Here is a 13,596-nt window from a genome sequence, read left to right on the forward strand (position 1 = left end):
AGATATCTTTGCGCCGGAAGTTGAAGCAGCTCCGGGATAACAAATAAAGGCGGACTGTTTGTCATTGTAGCTGCAACGCTGCTGACGTACCCACTGAAGCAGTCCAACGGACACCAGCGCTTAAATACTGGCGTTGAACTTGCTGTCGATGACCATGCTGCATTCCTGGAGTGATAAGGACTGTTCAGAAATCTTGAGGGCGCCGCTTGATGAACGAACGGAGGCTAGTGACAGGAGGTAAAGAGTGTCACTTGGTGCAGAGAAGTTCTGTCACGTGCTGGATAACAGATATTGTAGATGCTGTGTGCCACAAGTGGAAGCAGCAACTAGATGGCAAGCAAAGGCGAAGTGTTAGTAATTGTCGATGCAATACCGCTCACGTTTCCACTGAAGTGGTCCCACGGGCACCGGCGCCTATATACTGGCGTGTAACTTGCATTCGATGACCGTGCTGCAGTCCTGGAGTGATAAGGACTGTTCAGAAATCTTGAGATCGCCGCTTTAGGAACGAACGGAAAATATTTACAGGAGGTAATGAGTGTTACCTGGTGCGAAGAAGCACTGGCACGGGTTGGATGGCAGATATTGTACATGCTGCGCGCCAGAAATGGAAGCAGCTCCTGGATGGCAAACAAAGACGGAGTGTTAGTCATTGTCGCAGGAACCCCAGCCACGTGCCCACTGAAGCGGGCCAACAGACACCAGCACTTAAATACTCGCGTTGAACTTGCTGTCGATGAGCATGCCTAAGTCATGGGGTGATAAAGACTGTTCACAAATCTTGAGGGCGCCGCTTGATGAACGAAAGGATGCTATTGACTGGAGGTACAGAGCGTAGCTTGGTGCAAAGAAGCACGGTCACGGGCCGGATGGCACATATTGTAGATGCTGTGCGCCACAAGTGGAAGCAGCAGCTGGATGGGAAACAAAGACGGTGTGTTACTGTCGCTGCAACGCTGCTCACGTGTCCACTGAAGCCGTCCCCCGGACAGCAGCGCTTAAACACTCGCGTTTAACTTGCTGTCGATGACCATGCAGCAGTCCAGGAGGGATTAGGAGTGTTCACAAATCTTGAGGGCGCCGCTTGATGAACGAACAGAGGCAATTGACAAAAGGAAAACTGCGTCACTTGGTCCAAAAAGCACTCTCACGGGCTGGATGGCAGATATTGTAGATGCTGTGCGCCACAAGTGGATGCAGCTCCGGCATGGCAAACAAAGCCGGAGTGTTAGTCTTTGTCGCTGCAACGCTGCTCACGGGCCCACTGAAGTGGTCGCACGGAGACCAGCCCTTAAATACCGGCATTGAACTTGCTGTCGATGACCATACCGCCGTCCTGGAGCGATCAGGACTGTTCACACATAATGAGGGTGCCGCTTGATGAACGAACGGAGGCAATTGCCTGGAGGTAAAGGGCGTCACTTAGGACAAAGAAGCAATGTCACGGGTTGGATGCCAGATATTGTAGATGCTTTGCCCCACAAGTGCAAGCAGCACCTGGATGGCAAGCAAAGGCGATGTGTTAGTCATTGTGGCTGCAAAGCTGCTCACGTTCCCACTGAAGCGGTCCCACGGACACCAGCCCCAAAATACTTGCGTGGAACTTGCAGTTGATGACCGTGGCGCAGTCCTGGAGTGATAAGGACTTTTCAGAAATCTTGAGATCGCCGCTTTAGGAACGAACGGAAAATATTTACGGGGGGTAATGATCGTCACTTGGTGCACAGAAGTACTGGCACGGGCTCCATGGCAGATATTGTAGATGCTGTGAGCCACAAATGGAAGCAGCTCCTAGATGGCAAACAAAGGCGGATTGTTAGTTTGTGGCTGCAACACTGCTGACGTGCCCATCGAAGCGGTCCAAAGGACACCAGCGCTTCAATCCTGGCGTTCAACTTGCTGTCGATGACCATGCCGCAGTCCTGGAGTGATGAGGACTGTTCACAAATCTGAAGGGCGCCGCTTTATCAACGAATGTAGGCAATTGATAGGATGTAAAGAGCGTCACTTGGTGCAAAGAAGCACTGTCACGGGCTGGATGGCAGATACTGCAGATATATTTGCGCCGGAAGTTGAAGCAGCTCCGGGATAACAAATAAAGGCGGACTGTTTGTCATTGTAGCTGCAACGCTGCTCACGTACCCACTGAAGCAGTCCAACGGACACCAGCGCTTAAATACTGGCGTTGAACTTGCTGTCGATGACCATGCTGCATTCCTGGAGTGATAAGGACTGTTCAGAAATCTTGAGGGCGCCGCTTGATGAACGAACAGAGGCAAGTGACAGGAGGTAAAGAGTGTCACTTGGTGCAGAGAAGTTCTGTCACGTGCTGGATAACAGATACTGTAGATGCTGTGTGCCACAAGTGGAAGCAGCAACTAGATGGCAAGGAAAGGCGAAGTGTTAGTCGTTGTCGCTGCAACCCTGCTCACGTGCCCACTGAAGCGCTCAAACGGACGCCAGCAGTTAAATACTGGCATTGCACTTGGTGTCGATGACCATGCCGCAGTCCTGGGGTGATAAGGACTGTTCACAAATCTTGAGGGTGCCGCTTGATGAACGAACGAAGGCCATTGACGGGAGGTAAAGAGCGTCACTTGGTGCGAAGAAGCCCTGTCATGGGCCGGATGGCAGATATTGTAGATGATGTGTACCACAAGTGCATGCAGCACCTCGATGGCAAAGGAGGTGCGTTAGTCATCGTCGCTGCAACGCGGATCACGTGCCCACTGAAGCGGTCCCATGGACACTTGCGCTTAAATACTGGTCTTGAACTTGCTGTCGATGAGCATGCCGCCGTCCTGGAGTGATAAGGACTGTTCACACATCCTGAGGGTGCCGCTTGATGAACGAACGGAGGCAATTGACAAGAGGTAGAAAGCGTACTTGGAACAAAGAAGCAATGCCACGGGCTGTATGCCAGATATTGTAGATGCTGTGCGCCAGAAGTGGAAGCAGCACCTGGATGGCAAACACAGGCGGTGTGTTATTGTCGCTGCAACGCTGCTCACGTGCCCACTGAAGCGGTCTAAGGGAAACCAGCGCGTAAATACTGGCGTTCAACGTTTTCTAGATGAACATGCCGCATTCCTGGAGTGATCAGGACTGTTCACAAATCTTGAAGGCGCCGCTTGTTGAATAAACAGAGGCAATTGACAAGAGAAAAATTGCGTCACTTGGGACAAAGAAGCAATGTCACGGGCTGGATAACAGATATTGTAGATGCTGTGTGCCACCAGTGGAAGCAGCAACTAGATGGCAAGCAAAGCGATGTGTTAGTCATAGTGGCTGCAACGCCGCTCACGTTTCCACTGAAGCGGTCCCACGGACACCACCGCCAAAATACTTGCGTGGAAGTTGCTGTCGATGAACGTGGCGCAGTCCTGGAGTGATAAGGACTTTTCAGCATTCTTGAGATCGCCGCTTTAGGAACGAACGGAAAATATTTACAGGAGGTAATGAGCGTCACTTGGTGCACAGAAGTACTGGCACGGGCTGGATGGCAGATATTGTAGATGCTGCGCGCCACAAATGGAAGCAGCTCCTGGATGGCAAACAAAGACGTAGTGTTAATCATTGTCGCTGCAACCCTGCTCACGTGCCCACTGATGCGGTCCAACGGACACAAGCACCTGAATACTGGCGTTGAACTTGCTCTCGATGACCATGCCGCATTCCTGGAGTGATAAGGACTGTTCAGAAATCATGAGATCGCCGCTTTATGAACGAACGGAAAATATTTATTTATTTATTTTTTTTATTTATTTAACAATACTGTAGGCCTTTGCACAGGCCCAAACAGGAAGTGGATTGTACAATATACACACACGAGCATGGGAAAAACAGGAAAAAAGAAAAACAAAAAAATATATAAAGCAAAAAAAATGCCATACAACAGCACTGGTATACAACGCAAGACACCCCTTTTTTTTGTTTCACATGAATCAGGGAAAAGGTACTCAAAACAATTGCAATATTTGTCGTATAATATTCTTGTAGTTATTGTGGATCTATATAACACCACTACTCAGCACATTGCAATATTTACATTTGAAATGCAATCACACGTACACTAGTGTCCAGTCAATCAACCAACGCATTACCTTTAAACTATGCGCTCAACTACTTTCATGAACAGCCAAAATATGACTCCAATTTTGCGACAAAGCCATCCACAGAATCTGACTCTACAATTTCCTTTGGTAACGAATTCCAGATTTCAATTGCCCATGGGAAATATGAATAACTGAACGTGTCGCACTGTGTCGGATATTGCCTGATGTGTTTATTATGACAGGCTCTATTGGAGTGTCGGTGTGGTGGCTGCACGTAATCTCGCTTGTCTATATTAATTTTGTCATTACATAGCATAAAAAGAAATTTAATGGCAGCCACACGACGCCGACAAACAAGGGTAGGCAGTGCTGCCTGGCTTCTAAGAGCACTTACGCTTTCGTGTCGAGAATACTTATGGTAAATAAATCGCAACGCTTTATTTTGAATGCTTTCTAATTTCTGTGAGAGTCCTTTCTGGTGCGGGTTCCACACTATGCTACCATACTCAAGAATTGGCCTTAATAAAGTTCTATATGCTGTTAGTTTCACGTAGGATGGTGCTGCAGTTAATTTTCTTCGCAAGAAACCACGGACACCAGCCCCAAACAACTTGCGTGGAACTTGCAGTTGATGACCGTGGCGCAGTCCTGGAGTGATAAGGACTTTTCAGAAATCTTGAGATAGCCGCTTTAGGAACGAACGGAAAATATTTACCGGGGGTAATGAGCGTCACTTGGTGCACAGAAGTACTGGCACGGGCTCGATGGCAGATATTGTAGATGATGTGAGCCACGAATGGAAGCAGCTCCTAGATGGCAAACAAAGGCAGATTGTTAGTCATTGTCGCTGCAACACTGCTGACGTGCCCACTGAAGCGGTCCAAAGGACACCAGCGCTTCAATCCTGGCGTTCAACTTGCTGTCGATGACCATGCCGCAGTCCTGGAGTGATGAGGACTGTTCACAAATCTGAAGGGCGCCGCTTTATCAACGAATGTAGGCAATTGATAGGATGTAAAGAGCGTCACTTGGTGCAAAGAAGCACTGTCACGGGCTAGATGGCAGATATTGCAGATATCTTTGCGCCGGAAGTTGAAGCAGCTCCGGGATAACAAATAAAGGCGGACTGTTTGTCATTGTAGCTGCAACGCTGCTGACGTACCCACTGAAGCAGTCCAACGGACACCAGCGCTTAAATACTGGCGTTGAACTTGCTGTCGATGACCATGCTGCATTCCTGGAGTGATAAGGACTGTTCAGAAATCTTGAGGGCGCCGCTTGATGAACGAACGGAGGCTAGTGACAGGAGGTAAAGAGTGTCACTTATTGCAGAGAAGTTCTGTCACGTGCTGGATAACAGATATTGTAGATGCTGTGTGCCACAAGTGGAAGCAGCAACTAGATGGCAAGCAAAGGCGAAGTGTTAGTAATTGTCGATGCAATACCGCTCACGTTTCCACTGAAGGGGTCCCACGGGCACCGGCGCCTATATACTGGCGTGTAACTTGCATTCGATGACCGTGCTGCAGTCCTGGAGTGATAAGGACTGTTCAGAAATCTTGAGATCGCCGCTTTAGGAACGAACGGAAAATATTTACAGGAGGTAATGAGTGTTACCTGGTGCGAAGAAGCACTGGCACGGGTTGGATGGCAGATATTGTACATGCTGCGCGCCAGAAATGGAAGCAGCTCCTGGATGGCAAACAAAGACGGAGTGTTAGTCATTGTCGCAGGAACCCCAGCCACGTGCCCACTGAAGCGGGCCAACAGACACCAGCACTTAAATACTCGCGTTGAACTTGCTGTCGATGAGCATGCCTAAGTCATGGGGTGATAAAGACTGTTCACAAATCTTGAGGGCGCCGCTTGATGAACGAAAGGATGCTATTGACTGGAGGTACAGAGCGTAGCTTGGTGCAAAGAAGCACTGTCACGGGCCGGATGGCACATATTGTAGATGCTGTGCGCCACAAGTGGAAGCAGCAGCTGGATGGGAAACAAAGACGGTGTGTTACTGTCGCTGCAACGCTGCTCACGTGTCCACTGAAGCCGTCCCCCGGACACCAGCGCTTAAACACTCGCGTTTAACTTGCTGTCGATGACCATGCAGCAGTCCAGGAGGGATTAGGAGTGTTCACAAATCTTGAGGGCGCCGCTTGATGAACGAACAGAGGCAATTGACAAAAGGAAAACTGCGTCACTTGGTCCAAAAAGCACTCTCACGGGCTGGATGGCAGATATTGTAGATGCTGTGCGCCACAAGTGGATGCAGCTCCGGCATGGCAAACAAAGCCGGAGTGTTAGTCTTTGTCGCTGCAACGCTGCTCACGGGCCCACTGAAGTGGTCGCACGGAGACCAGCGCTTAAATACCGGCATTGAACTTGCTGTCGATGACCATACCGCCGTCCTGGAGTGATCAGGACTGTTCACACATAATGAGGGTGCCGCTTGATGAACGAACGGAGGCAATTGCCTGGAGGTAAAGGGCGTCACTTAGGACAAAGAAGCAATGTCACGGGTTGGATGCCAGATATTGTAGATGCTTTGCGCCACAAGTGCAAGCAGCACCTGGATGGCAAGCAAAGGCGATGTGTTAGTCATTGTGGCTGCAAAGCTGCTCACGTTCCCACTGAAGCGGTCCCACGGACACCAGCCCCAAAATACTTGCGTGGAACTTGCAGTTGATGACCGTGGCGCAGTCCTGGAGTGATAAGGACTTTTCAGAAATCTTGAGATCGCCGCTTTAGGAACGAACGGAAAATATTTACGGGGGGTAATGATCGTCACTTGGTGCACAGAAGTACTGGCACGGGCTCCATGGCAGATATTGTAGATGCTGTGAGCCACAAATGGAAGCAGCTCCTAGATGGCAAACAAAGGCGGATTGTTAGTCATTGTCGCTGCAACACTGCTGACGTGCCCATCGAAGCGGTCCAAAGGACACCAGCGCTTCAATCCTGGCGTTCAACTTGCTGTCGATGACCATGCCGCAGTCCTGGAGTGATGAGGACTGTTCACAAATCTGAAGGGCGCCGCTTTATCAACGAATGTAGGCAATTGATAGGATGTAAAGAGCGTCACTTGGTGCAAAGAAGCACTGTCACGGGCTGGATGGCAGATACTGCAGATATATTTGCGCCGGAAGTTGAAGCAGCTCCGGGATAACAAAAAAAGGCGGACTGTTTGTCATTGTAGCTGAAACGCTGCTCACGTACCCACTGAAGCAGTCCAACGGACACCAGCGCTTAAATACTGGCGTTGAACTTGCTGTCGATGACCATGCTGCATTCCTGGAGTGATAAGGACTGTTCAGAAATCTTGAGGGCGCCGCTTGATGAACGAACAGAGGCAAGTGACAGGAGGTAAAGAGTGTCACTTGGTGCAGAGAAGTTCTGTCACGTGCTGGATAACAGATACTGTAGATGCTGTGTGCCACAAGTGGAAGCAGCAACTAGATGGCAAGGAAAGGCGAAGTGTTAGTCGTTGTCGCTGCAACCCTGCTCACGTGCCCACTGAAGCGCTCAAACGGACGCCAGCAGTTAAATACTGGCATTGCACTTGGTGTCGATGACCATGCCGCAGTCCTGGGGTGATAAGGACTGTTCACAAATCTTGAGGGTGCCGCTTGATGAACGAACGAAGGCCATTGACGGGAGGTAAAGAGCGTCACTTGGTGCGAAGAAGCCCTGTCATGGGCCGGATGGCAGATATTGTAGATGATGTGTACCTAAAGTGCATGCAGCACCTCGATGGCAAAGGAGGTGCGTTAGTCATCGTCGCTGCAACGCGGATCACGTGCCCACTGAAGCGGTCCCATGGACACTTGCGCTTAAATACTGGTCTTGAACTTGCTGTCGATGACCATGCCGCAGTCCAGGAGTGATTAGGAGAGTTCACAAATTTTAAGGGCGCCACTTGAGGAACGAACAGAGGCAATTGACAGGAGAAAAACTGCGCCACTTGCGGCAAAGAAGCGCTGTTACGGGCTCGATGGCGGATATTGTAGATGCTGGGCGCCACGATTGGAAGCAGCACCTAGATGGCAAAGAAAGGCGGACTGTTATTCATTGTCGCGGCAACGCTGCTCGCGTGCCCGCTGAAGCGGTCTCGCGGACAGCAGCGCTTAAATACTGGAGTTGAATTTGCTGTCGATGACCATGCCCCAGTCTTGGAGTGATAAGGACTGTTCACAAATCAGGAGGGCGCCCCTTGATGAACAAGCGGAGGCAGTTGACTGGATGTAAAGAGCGTCACGGTGCAAAGAAGCACTGTCACGGGCTGGATGGCAGTTATTGTAGAGGCTGTGTGCCACAAGTGGAAGCAGCAGGTGGATAAAAATAACGGCAGTGTGTTATTGTCGCTGCAACGCTGCTCACGTGTCAACTGAAGCCGTCCCACAGAGACCCGCGCTTAAACACTCGCGTTTAACTTGCTGTCGAAGACCATGCTACAGTCCTGAAGTGATTAGGAGTGTTCGAAATGTTGAGGGCGCCGCTTGATGAACGAACAGAGGCAACTGACAGAACGAAAGCGGTGTCACTTGGTGCAAAGAAGCACTTTCACTGGCTGCATGGCAGATATTGCAGATGCTGTGCCCCACAAGTGGAAGCAGCTCCTGGATGGCAAACAATGGCGGACTGTTGGTCATTGTCACTGAAACCGTGCTCACGTGCCCACTGTAGAGGTGCAACGGACACCAGCGCTTAAATACTGGCGTTGAACTTGCTGTCGATGACCATGTCGCACTGGAGTGATAAGGACTGTTCACAAATCTTGAGGGCGCCGCGCGATGAACGAACGGAGGCCATTGACTGGAGGTAAAGAGTATCACTTGGTGCAAAGAAGCACTATCACGAGCTGGATGGCAGATATTGTAGATGATGTGTGCCACAAGTGCATGCAGCACCTGGATGACAAACAAAGGCGGTGCGTTAGTCATCGTCGCTGCAACGCGGATCACGTGCCCACTGAAGCTGTCTCATGGACACTAGCGCTTAAATACCGGCCTTGCACTTGCTGTCGATGACCATGCCGCAGTCCAAGAGTGATTAGGATCGTTCACAAATTTTGAGGGCGCCACTTGAGGAACGAAGAGAGGCAATTGACAGGAGAAAAACTGCGTCACTTGCGGCAAAGAAGCACTGTCACGGACTGGATGGAAGATATTCTAGATGCTGCACGCCACAAGTGGATGCCGCACCTGGATGGCTAACAAAGGTCAGTCTAACAAAGGTTAGTCTTTGTAGCTGCAACGCGGATCACGTGCCCACTGAAGCAGTCCCCCGGACACTAGCGCTTAAATACTGGCGTTGAACTTGCTGTCGGCCCTTGCGCCACAAAACACCACACATCATCGTCATCATCATCAACTTGCTGTCGAAGACCTATCCGCAGACAAGAAGTGATTAGGAGAGTTCACAAATTTTGAGCGCGCCACTTGAGTAACGAACAGGGGCAACTGACAGGAGGAAACTGCGTCACTTGGTGCAAACAAACACTGTCACGGGCTGGAATGCAGTTATTGTAGATGCTGTGCGCCACAAGTGGAAGCAGCTGCTGGATGGCAAACACAGGCGAACTTTTAGTCAGTGTCACTCAACCCTGCTCAGGTGCCCACTGTAGTGGCCCAACGGACACCAGCGCCTAAATACTGGCATTGAACTTGCTGTCGATGGCCATGCCGCAGTCCTGGAGTGATAACAACTGTTCAGAAATCTGGAGGGCGCCGCTGGATGTACGAACGGAGGCAATTGACAGGAGGTAAAGAGCGTCACTTGGTGCAAAGAAGCACTGTCACGGGCTGGATGGCAGATGTTGTAGATGCTGTGCGCCACAAGTAGAAGCAGATCTTGAATGGCAAATAAAGGCGTAGTGTTATTGACGCTGCAACACTACTCGCGTATCCACTAAAGCCGTCCCACGGACACCAGCGCTTGAACACTCGCGTTTAACTTGCTGTCGATGACCATGCCGCAGTCCAGGAGAGATTAGGACTGTTCACAAATCATGAGGGTGCAGCTTGATGAACGAACAGAGGCAACTGACAAAAGGAAAACTACGTCACTTTGTCCAAAAAGCACTGTCACGGGCTGGATGGCACTTATTGTAGATGCTGTGCGCCAAAAGTGGAAGCAGCTCCTGGATGGGAAATAAAGGCGGACTGTTAGTCATTGTCGCTGCAACCGTGCTCATGTGCCCACTGAAGCGACCCAACGGACACCAGCACTTAAATACTGCCGTTGAACTTGCTGTTGATGACCATGCCGCAGTCCTGGGGTGATAAGGACTCTTTACAAATCTTGAGGGCGCCGCGTGATGAACGAAGCGAGGCCATTGACTGGAGGTAAAAAGCGTCACTTGGTGCAAAGAAGCACTTTCACTGGCCGGATGGCACATCTTTTAGATGCTGCACGCCACAAGTGGATGCAGCACCTGGATGGCTAACAAAGGTAAGTCTAACAAAGGTTAGCCTTTGTAGCTGCAACGCGGATCACGTGCCCACTGAAGCGGTCCCCCGGACACTAGCGCTTAAATACTGGCATTGAACTTGCTGTCGGCCCTTGCGCCACAAAACACCACACATCATCGTCATCATCATCAACTTGCTGTCGAAGACCTATCCGCAGACAAGAAGTGATTAGGAGAGTTCACAAATTTTGAGCGCGCCACTTGAGTAACGAACAGGGGCAACTGACAGGAGGAAACTGCGTCACTTGCGGCAAAGAAATACTGTCACGGGCTGGATGGCAGTTATTGTAGATGCTGTGAACCACAAGTGGAAGCAGCTCCTGGATGGCAAACAAAGGCGGACTGTTACTCATTGTCGCTGCATCCCTGCTCACGTGCCCACAGAAGCGGCCCAATGGACACCAGCGCCTAAATACTGGCATTGAACTTGCTGTCGATGGCCATGCCGCCGTCCTGCAGTGATAAGGACTGTTCACAAATCTTGAGGGCTCCGCGTGATGAACGAATGGAGGCCATTGACTGGAGGTAAAGAGCGTCACTTGGTGCAAAGAAGCACTGTCACGGGCCGGACGGCACATATTGTAGATGCTGTGCGCGACAAGTGGAAGCTGCAGGTGGATGGGAAATAACGCCAGTGTGTTATTGTCGCTGCAACGCTGCTCACGTGTCAAATGAAGCCGTCCCACCGACACCAGCGCTTAAACACTCGCGTTTAACTTGCTGTCGAAGACCATGCCGCAGTCCTGGAGTGATTAGGAATGTTCAAAATGTTGAGGGCGCCGCTTGATGAAAGAACAGAGGCAACTGACAGGACGAAAGCGCTGTCACTTGGTGCAAAGAAGCACTGTCACTGGCTGCATAGCAGATATTGTAGATGCTGTGCGCCACGAGTGGAAGCAGCTCCTGGATGGCAAACAATGGCGGACTCTTGGTCATTGTCGCTGAAACCGTGCTCACGTGCCCACTGAAGCAGTCCAACGGACCCCAGCGCTTCAATACTGGTGTTCAACTTGCTGTCGATGACCATGCCGCAGTCCTGGAGTGATAAGGACTGTTCACAAATCTGGAGGGAGCCGCTTGATGAACGAAGCGGAGTAAATTGAGAGGAGGTAAAGAGCGTCACTTGGTTCAAAAAAGCAATGTCACGGGCTGGATAGCTGACATTGTAGCTGATATGCGCCAGAAGTGGAAGCAGCTCCGGGATGGCAAACAAAGGCGGACTGTTTGTCATTGTCGTTGCAACCCGGCTCACGTACCCACTGAAGCGGTCCAACGCGCACTAGCGCTTAAATACTGGAGTTGAACTTGCTGTCGATGACCATGCCGCAGTCCTGGAGTGATAAGGACTGTTCACAAATCTGGAGGGAGCCGCTTGATGAACGAAGCGGAGTAAATTGAGAGGAGGTAAAGAGCGTCACTTGGTTCAAAAAAGCAATGTCACGGGCTGGATAGCTGACATTGTAGCTGATATGCGCCAGAAGTGGAAGCAGCTCCGGGATGGCAAACAAAGGCGGACTGTTTGTCATTGTCGTTGCAACCCGGCTCACGTACCCACTGAAGCGGTCCAACGCACACTAGCGCTTAAATACTGGAGTTGAACTTGCTGTCGATGACCATGGCGCAGTCCAGGAGTGATTAGGAGAGTTCACAAATTTTGAGGGCGCCACTAGAGGTACGAACAGAGGCAATTCACAGGAGGAAAGCAGCGTCACTTGGTGCAAAGAAGCACCGTCACGAGCTGGATGGCTGATATTGTAGATGCTGTGCCGCACACGCGGAAGCAGCTCTGGATGGCAAACAAAGGCGGAGTGTTAGTCATTGTCGCTGCAACCCTGCTCACGTGCCCACTGAAGCGGTCAAACGGACACCAGCGCTTAAATACTGGCGTTGAACTTGCTGTCGATGGCGAGTCCGCAGCAGCCATGGAGTGATAATGACTGTTCAGAAATCTTGAGGGCTTTGCTTGATGAACGAACGGAGGCAATTGACAGGAGGTAAAGAGCGTTACTTGGTGCAATGTTCACTGTCACGGGCTGGATGGCAGATATTGTAGATGCTGCTCGCCACTAGTGGAAGCGGCATCTGATTGGCAAACAAAGGCGGCCTGTTAGTCATTTTCGCTGGAAAGCGGCTCACGTGTCCACTGAAGCGGTCCCATGGACACCAGCGCCTAAATGCTGGCGTTGAACTTGCCGTCGTTGACTATGCCGCAGTCCTGGATTTACAAGGACTGTCCACAAATCTTGAGGGCGCCGCTTGATGAACGAACAGAGGCAATTTACAGGAGGGAAACTGCGTCACTTAGTGCAAAGAAGCACTGTCACGGGCTTGATGGCAGATATTATAGACGCTGTGCACAACAAGTGGAAGCAGCACCTGGATGGCAAATAAAGGTGGTCTGTTAGTCACAGTGGCTGCAGCGCAGCGGACCTGGCCAAAACTGACGTGCCCACATCTGACTGCTCAGACTGCGATAGGGTGTATCTGCCTAATTAGAATAAGACGAATTATCTGTTATTGTTTCCAGAACTTGCATGTGTTACTGAACCTACGTACAAGTGCCGCAACAGTAAAAATACGTTGCAGCTGAATATTTCTCACCCACCCTCTTTCACGTTTATGCTGCGCTTCGCTTAAGCACTATGCGTTCGGTGTCATCAACTACACCAAACGTGTCTTCCCCGAAAACAAATTTAATCACGCTCGCATTCCGCACATTGGCTTTCTTTATTCACAGACGTAATTTAGTTTCAGAGGAAATCACCAAAATCTGGAGGAACGGAGCACTACCGGAGGACTGGAAAACGGCCCTCATCGTGCGCATCCCAAAGCCTGGCAAGGCGCTCAACATCAGTAACCTCAGGTCGGTCTCGCTGACGTCTTGCGTCGGCAAGGTAGCCGAGCACGTGGTCCTAAACAGGCTCTCGGAACTTCTCGAAGAAAAAAATAGCTTCCCCGCAACAATGATCAGCTTTAGACCCGGGCTATCCACAAAAGACGCCATGAAGCTCCTCAAGCATTAGATCATTGACGCAGACACGAGAGATTTGAGAGTAATCCTAGAGCTAGACC

The sequence above is a fragment of the Dermacentor variabilis genome, chromosome 8, assembly GCF_050947875.1.
Source record: "Dermacentor variabilis isolate Ectoservices chromosome 8, ASM5094787v1, whole genome shotgun sequence".
NCBI classification, from domain to species: domain Eukaryota; kingdom Metazoa; phylum Arthropoda; class Arachnida; order Ixodida; family Ixodidae; genus Dermacentor; species Dermacentor variabilis.